The sequence below is a fragment of the Pteropus medius genome, unplaced genomic scaffold (genome assembly GCF_902729225.1).
Source record: "Pteropus medius unplaced genomic scaffold, Ma_sr-lr_union100, whole genome shotgun sequence".
NCBI classification, from domain to species: domain Eukaryota; kingdom Metazoa; phylum Chordata; class Mammalia; order Chiroptera; family Pteropodidae; genus Pteropus; species Pteropus medius.
In genome coordinates, this window is record NW_024348304.1 from 694679 (window position 1) to 703133 (window position 8455).

General features: G+C 39.6%; 1 pseudogene; it reads left to right on the top strand.

The window, feature by feature from the left end:
- Positions 1 to 6026: 6026 nt before the first annotated feature.
- On the top strand, positions 6027 to 6145 carry LOC120616314 (uncharacterized; annotated as a pseudogene).
- The last annotated feature ends 2310 nt before the right edge of the window (positions 6146 to 8455 follow it).

Below are 8455 nucleotides of genomic sequence, written 5' to 3' on the forward strand. Positions count from 1 at the left end.
TTTGACAGGGGATAGTGAACCTAAATGTATCTCTATTTGAAATTCCATAGCATGCTAAAGTGTAATTATTAAGCGAATGCCCTATAATAATCCCCTTTGTGGGTTGACATCATGGTTATATTCAGGGCAGGGAGTAGGAAGAGTAGATTTATTGTTCTAAAACCTAGGTAGGCGGATTCATTCATTCACACTGAGAATGTTTTTTTAAAAAAAAAACTATATGTAAGAAGTTTAAGACTACCTTGGGAGATTACCATGAAGCAATCATTCATATATTGATCCACTTAGCCAATACTAATTGAATGACAACCATAGCGCTGGCACTAGAGATAACGAAGCGAATGACACGTGCGCTCACATTGCGATAGAGAAGACTCAAGTGTGAGCCGATGACGGCAGCGCAGGACGAGCAGATGAGAGTGTGGAGTGTAACCGAAGACAGCAGGCGAGTGTTTGGGGAGGCAGCGTGGCTGGGGCAGCCTGCGCTTTCCCTCCCGTGCCCGGGACGTGAGGTGCTCGCAAGTGGAGAGCGTTAGGAGGATATAAGGGACTATTTTTGGTGAAGAAATGTCATTTATAAAGAAAAAAACAAATGTCTGAGTAATTTTGTTCATGACAATGTTTCATAGATAATACGGCCAAATTTGGTTATGACTTTTTTTCTAAAATACCTCAGTCTAAATTATTCTTGAGTTCTTTTGTCTTTCCTTTATTATTACTTTGAAACACAGAATGGTTACACAGCCTTAGACTACTACTCATGAGTGGACTGCGGTGGGAAGCCAGAGATTTAGCTCTGTCTGCTCCCAGAGTCCACTTTGTATTTCTTGGCCTCGGTGTCCTGTTCCATAACACGGATAAGGCAGATTATAAAATCTCATGTTATTTATCCCAACAAAAATATTCTAAATGTTTAACTCTATGTGCAGAGAGACTTTCCTTCAAATATTAGGATGATGAAAAATACCTGATTATTCTGTTTTCTTTATGTTCTAAATTGAATATTGAGGGAAACGATTTCGAGAGCTAAAAAGAAAAAGTTTTGGTAGATAGTACTGAGAACAATGAAATGTGATCCTCGCGTCCTTAATAAAGGGAACGTCTAGCCTTGCAAAGAAAGAGCTGGATGTTCTCAGAGAAAAACAATGTCCATCCACCAAAGCCAGCTCCCGTGCAGAGAGGGATGATGACCTAAGAAGCCTGAAGTCCAACTCGCCGCTCAGAGACCCATGCAGAGCCCTGCTTGCTCGGCCCCACTTCTCCTTAGCAGCCCTCCCAGATCCTCACTGAAAGTGGTTTTTATTATTATTTAAATGTCCCACAGGGAAAGGGTAGCCACCTTTTAAAAATACTTTTGTGAAACAAAGTACCTCAATATCATGACTTGAGGATTCGGCAGGAAAAGACAAATGAGCTTTGGCGATGCTTTCCCATGTGGGTAAATCCAGAAGGAGAAGCTAATAAATCAGGCAGGGTCATTGCTTTGCAAAGGCACATTGTCCATTCCTGAATATTTAGATGACAGAAATGGGATTCGTTCTCTGGGTTTATTCTACCTTTCATCATTCCCGCATCAAAGGAGTGGGGGTAGCTGGAGGCTAAGCTAAGACTAGCACTAAAGTAAACATGTTTAAATAAATCCAAATCAGAGAAATAGTGTCTATTTTTATAACAACGCATAAATACAAAAGAGACGCAGCATTTCGAAATTGGGACAAGATGGAAATGGAAAAGAATTTGGCCGATGGACAATGAAAACTGGAGAAGAAACTATCAGTATAATGTGTGTAAGAAGCAGTGACTTGTTCTAAATTTGAAGTTTTCCCTTTAAGAAAATGTCTTCAAGATGCTAAGTCATAATTTTATTTAATACAGCCAAAAAGTAAAAATGACTTAATATTTTATATAAACAAGCACGCTTTCCAGAGATAGCTCGTTTTGTCTTGAGTCGAGGCAATTATAATGCTTATTCTCAAATTTAATTGCAGCATTATTTGGGAATTTAAATAACAGTTGCTAGAGAATATTTAATAAATTATTTATATTCTCTTGCATATATATTTTACTTTCTTAAAATTTTAACTCTTTAAAGATTATAAATACGTAGTTTAGATTCTGTTTTCTCGAGTTATTATTCTATAAAATACCTTATGGTTACTAATATGCCTGTTCTTTTCCTTTATCTCTGGATATTAGAAAATATTTTTTAAGCGCCATTATCTATATTCAGCAGTGCGTCATTTATAGAGAGTAATAAGAAAAATGTACTGTAGTTCATATATAAAGATGATGCTTAAACTGTTTTTCTTTTGCTTTTTTGATCAAATGAAAGATAAATCTCAATATTATCACCTAACTCCATATAAATTTGTCTGTCTTGACGCTATCGATCCATTTTTTTAGTTTTCATTATAGAACTAATAGATGTTTTAGTTACTTTAAAGGGCATTCCCATTTTTCTTGTGTTCTGTTACCCACTTACCATTTTTTTTAGAACTAGCCTTAGTTACTTTCGTTTTTTATAGTAGATACAAATAGGATCCTAGGTTCGGGCCACATCTGGGCCTGAGAAAGTGAGGGCGCGCACCCCTGGCCATCAGCTTGGTAAGCGCTTCATGTCCGTCCTCATGGCAACGGGCTAACGCGCCGGGATGGCGTGGCGAAGCGCATCCCGCTGCCGGACAGACTCCGGTGTGTTTTCCTGCAGCGGGAGACGGATGGAGCAGGTGAGCGGAGGTTCAGGGTGGATGACAGACGTGAAGGGAGGGGATCGACTCACTCCTTCTGAGCCCACCATGTGCCATAGCCCATCAGTCAGGTGACCGAAGGACTGGATACTTCTCATAGAGAAACAAAACGCCAGCTTCTAAAAATCCTTATCTTCTTATGCAGTATATCACATATCGAGAGTAAACATATAACGTGTGGATTAGTGAATAATTTTAATGGGCTCTCCCATGCAATGCCCTCCCTCTTCTCCACCAAAGTCAAGAAGTAGGGCACGGCAAGCACCCCAGAACCATGGGCTGTTGGTTCTAACACCCTCTTCCTGCCCCCTTGGAGAAAACGACGGTCCTCATGTGATAATTGTCTCCTTGCTTTTTGTCACAGTCTTGCCACATATGCTTATTTGCCTAAATAATATATGGTTCTGTTTTTATTAGGTTTTTAAACTTTATGGAAATAGAATCATACTGCGTGCAGATGTCATGTTTCTTTGACTCGACGTTCTGTGTATGAGAGTCTCACTCGTGTAGCTGTATTGTTTGCTTTCATCGTTACGTGAACAGGCTTCATTTTTTCTACCCATTCTATGAGAGATGGGGCTATCGGGAACAGTGCTGCTTTGAACTTTCTTCATGCTCCCTGAAACGTGTGTGAGATTACAAAGGAGTAGGACTTCGGCATCATGAAGTATGTCCACGTGGCTAGTGAGTGGCCCACTCAGGTTTGCTACCAGGTTTATTAGATTTCCCTACTGCCCAGTTCAATCCCACCCTTACAGCTAATCCTACATGAGTATATATAAACTATCAATACTGCCTGCAGCCTGTTTTTTTTACTAGATAATAGTTAAACACGTTTCTTAGTAATAAAATTAATATACAACATATAACCAATGATGGAGTCAATAAATTTTGTTTGGCAAATTATCTACGGTGTTTTTAACTTGTTTTAAAATAATTTGCTATCATAAATAGTTAAATACGAATGCCAACAAATTTTTCTTTATTTCCTTTGAACAATTTTCTAGCTGTAAAATTGATGATTAAACATGAAACAATATTTCAAAGTTTTCAGAAAAATTAGAACAGTTTATTCAATAAGAATTTATAAAATTGCCCGTTTTTTCTAAAAGGTTACCAATTTTAGTATTGAATATAAATATTTTAGACTTGACAATTTTATGATGGAAATAGTAGCCTATTATTTCTTTGCAAATTTATTATCTTTTGCTTTCTTTCCTATTGAGAAGATGTATATCTTTTATATGAGGTTTTGTAAAAACTTTTAACATGGTGTAATATATATCAATATTTTGTCTGACAAATATGTTAAAAATGTGTTTTCTCAGTTTGTCATTTATCTTTAAATGCTATAATTTTTTTGTTTCTTTTCATTATCTGTTATTAGTGTTAAAATTCTATGTAGTAAAGTCATTCCTTTTCCTTCATAATCTCTGCTTTTGATGTAGATTCCCGGAGAATGTATGATTATCTGCCCATGTATTTTTCTAGCACTTTTGTAATCTCTTATTGCTAGGCTGCCACATTACAAGTATATAGGGCACCGTTCTTAAATCATACCATATTTATCGATTTCAAATATTACTGTCTGTGGAAGTTATATGACTGGATAGTGAATATTTGGGTTAATTTTTTCCAGGCGGTTAAATGGTTGTCCAGATACCAATAATTAAATAATTATTTTCACCACTGATATGATATGATTTCATATCATATATACTAACTTTGTTTCTGGACTTTTTATATTGTCCGTTGATTTATTTATTCTTGAGTCAGGAATATATATTAATATCTGGTTGAACGAGTTCCCTTAATTTTATTCTTTTTCAGTGTTTTTCTCTTTTTATTAGTCATTCTTTAAAATTAATTTTAGGGTCATATTGTCAAGCTCTAAAATGTTATGGGGTAGTGATTGCTAATGCACTAAATTTTTAAGTATAACTTTTGAGACTTTATAGATTTACAATGTTGAGTTTTCCCAGCCAGTAATGTTGTTAGTATTTTTTTAAATTCAAATCTCACATGTCTTGACTGTGGATATTTTATAATAAATATCAATAAGTTTTGGAAAACATGCTTGTATGATTAAGTATATCCAGACGCAAATGAAACTAACCATGCATTGTCTTTTATTTTGACTTGGTATAAACCAAATGATGAGGGGAGAAATCTCAAACTAAATATGTATTTTTACCTTCGTGTTTTTCAGCAAAATTCTACTGCCACGAGAGCTTTTATAGGCAATTCTTAAAATATTGCGTGGCAAAATCATAATAGAACAAAACGTTAAGAAACACATTCGCTCTATCGAATAGTTGAGGAATAAATGATTAGTCCAATTGCAAACACTGAGATAAAGGAAGATAGATGCATGAGACTCACTCCAATTTCCTAAAGATTAAAGATTAGAAACCGCTAAAGAGACCAGATCAGCCAACGCTCCATTATACGCAGCTGGTCTGCCTTCGTGTGTAACTTTGAAACAGAGTCAGGAGCGGCACACAAATATGCCTGAGCTCCCCAGGGAACGGCAAGTCTCAGCAGAAGCTCAGCTTTCAGAGAGGGACCTGCCAAGACTTCAGCTACTGACTATCGAGTCATACTGTAGAACAGCTATGCAGATATACCTAAAGACAGGAAAGCCAGAGAACAGGAAACATTCGCCTAGTGTATTAAAAAATAAAAACATTTAACAGGCCGAATTAAAGGGAAGCCAAGGGCAGCATAAGGATTGGAGGGAAATGCCAGAGCTCAGTTTTGGGCCTGTTAACACGGAGATGTCTATTATATCCAGGTGCAGAGGCCAAGTAGCCTGTGACTCGGTGGAGGCAGAAATCAGGACAGAAGTCCAGGCTGGGGATAACAGTTTGAGAGCCAGCACGGAGGTGAGTTTCTCTCCGTATGCAATTAGGCTCAGTGCGCAATGGTATAAAGGCAGAAGTTTGTGTCATTTTAGAGTCATGATGTTTTCCGGACAGTCAACTTAGGAGGAAAGGTGTAGGTGCTGGGAACATCAGGAAGAAGGCAATCATAACCTGGTGATGTAGAAGGATCGTTACAGCCATGTGTCCTCCAACACGTTGGTGTTCTCAAATGCAACATGAACGCACGATGGTTGCAGCTGCAGTTACCTGGAGACAGACAGTAGGGTCTCACCTTCCTGAACCACTGACATTTTTCTAAGTTGTAAAATAGAAGACCTGGCTTTACCCTCTTAAAGTATAAATTAGTAACTCAGATCGCTCGCCCGCCGTAAGAGCTGCTGAAACAACTGTGAATGTCTACGGCCATGCCACACTGAACGTGCCCCATCTCATCTGATCTCAGAAGCTAAGCAGGGTCGGGCCCGGTTAGTACTTGGATGGGAGACCACCTAGGAAGACTGGGTGCTATAGGCGTTTAAAAAAAAAAAACAAAACCAACTGCGAGAGACTGTATTAAGAGTAGAAAAGTCAGCAGGAGCCAGGGGCCTTCTGAACCCCCGATGGTGGCAGCATCTGCTCTTCATTAACATTCCCCGTGCTCTTGGGCAAGTAGCTTAATCTTCACGAATCTTCATTTTTTTATTCCTAAAATAAGAGGTGTGAGCTAGGTAAAACACTGGAATGTATTTCTTATCGAATGCCGAATCTAGATCAATAAAATTTGCTCACATTTTCAGCAATGACAGACAACTGCAAATTTGGAAATCAGTAAGCAAGCTTTTGTGAAATTTTCGAAGCAATAATTGAAAAGCTGGTGGGTAATCATTCATCATTTCTAGAAGCCACAGTGCATTCCTTAATGCAAGTTTTCCCAAATAAAAATTCCTTTAAAAATAAGCACTAGACTTTAAGATCAGGACAATAACATGCAAACTAAGTATACCTGTTTCAACAAGGTATCGACAAAGTCTCATGCACAAAGGATGAGGGTAGAAATGTTCCACACGTGGTAATATTAGGCAGATTCTCTGCCGCTTGAGCAGCCAAGCCCCAGGAATTCTGGCAACACATTTTGCCTTGACATTTCTATCTCATCTTTTGAGCCAGCCCCATAACAAACAAAAGCTTGACTAGTACAGTAAACGTGCCTTTCTGTTGGGTGCTGAGTATGGCTTCATCCATGCTGGGGAGCACAGACTCATGGACCAGCTTTGGGTCCTAGTAAGCCCTAGTCTCCCGGGTCTTGGAGTCAGGATCCACCCGTTCCCCGGACCCCTCTGCATTCTTTTTCTTTGGCCACACCCCATATTACTATATTCAGAAACCAAAACTTAACTTATTATATACTACCATTTATATGACATTAAGGAGACGTGTCACCTTTTTGATGATGTTTTCTCTAACCTCCTAGTCTAAAGTAGCCACACCTCCATGTCTGTCGTATCATCTGGTTCTGTCTTAATCATAACATTACAACCATTACCATGATGTAAACTACTTGTTTACATATTTGTTTTCTCGTTTATTGTCTGTGTCTCCCTTACCCACCTCTTTGTCAGTGAGTTTGCTGGTTCTATTTAGTTCTTAGAACAATGCCTAGTACACAACAGACTCTCATTTGGTAAATACATTTGTATTTAACGGTTGAATTCATTGGTATTATAGTAAGGCTGATGCTAAGATATTTGTATCAAATGGATTGGAATCTGGTGTCTTAATCGCGAATATGTCGAGTGCTGGCTAGAATTCCAGATGTCGTTCTAATACTTTCCACGTATTCCTTCCTGTAATATTCCTAATAATTCCACGAGAGAAGTGCCATTCTCATCCTCATTCTGTGGATGAGGAAGAGAGCCATAAAGAGGTAAAAAAATGACTTGCCCAAAGTCACACACCTATTGAGGGGTGGACCAGTGAGGTGAGAGCAGAAAGTCCGACTCAGCACTCCGACCGGGATGTTGCTTCCCCTGCTGCTCGTCCTGTCCTTGCTTGGAAGCAAGAATATCAACGGAGACACTGCTCCAGGACTCCGGGCATGAGGCGACCAGGGCTAGCGCTTAGAAAGGAAAGAATGGGACGTAGTGCTGATGACGGAATCGGAGATTAAAGAGCATCTGTGACTGGGAGAGCAGAGACAGCACCTGCTTCCTGCTTCTGTACGGAGTAAACGGCAGAGGGGAGAGGGGTTTCGGAGGCAGGATGTGCAGCGTCCTGAAAATGACTAGCAGGCGACCGACGGGATGGAGGTGGGAATAAACTGTGGGCTTGGGGACCATCCGCGCACAGTCGGTGTTACGCTTCCTGGTTGAAAGCGACCTGTAAGTCACATTGTTATAATCCCGAATTTGGGATACGTTTTAATAGTGGAGATATACGTGTTTTTTTGATGTTGTGTTCTATAATCGAAGAACTTTGGAATTACACGTCGTGACACGTAGGGCGTAGAGGAAAGGTTAAAGGTTGAATCTTAAAACGTAGGATTTAGAGGAGGAGACTGAAGAACGACAGAAAGCCCTGGAATAGAGTGAGATGCGGCCTCCTCTGGTGCCACCTCGGCGAGAGAGCTGGTCCCCTTCTGGCCAACTGCGCTCACCAGACGGACTAAAACCCCATGCGAACCAGCTCACCTCCACTTTTCCTTTCTAGTGGTAAAAGTTTAAAATAATTGATGAAGCTAAATTTTGTGAAATAGCCACAATGCTCCCTCTCCTCCCGACCTCAATACCCTGCCTGCTCTGGGCTCCCATAGCGACCACAAGGGCAGGAGGAGCTGTGGGGTCGTTC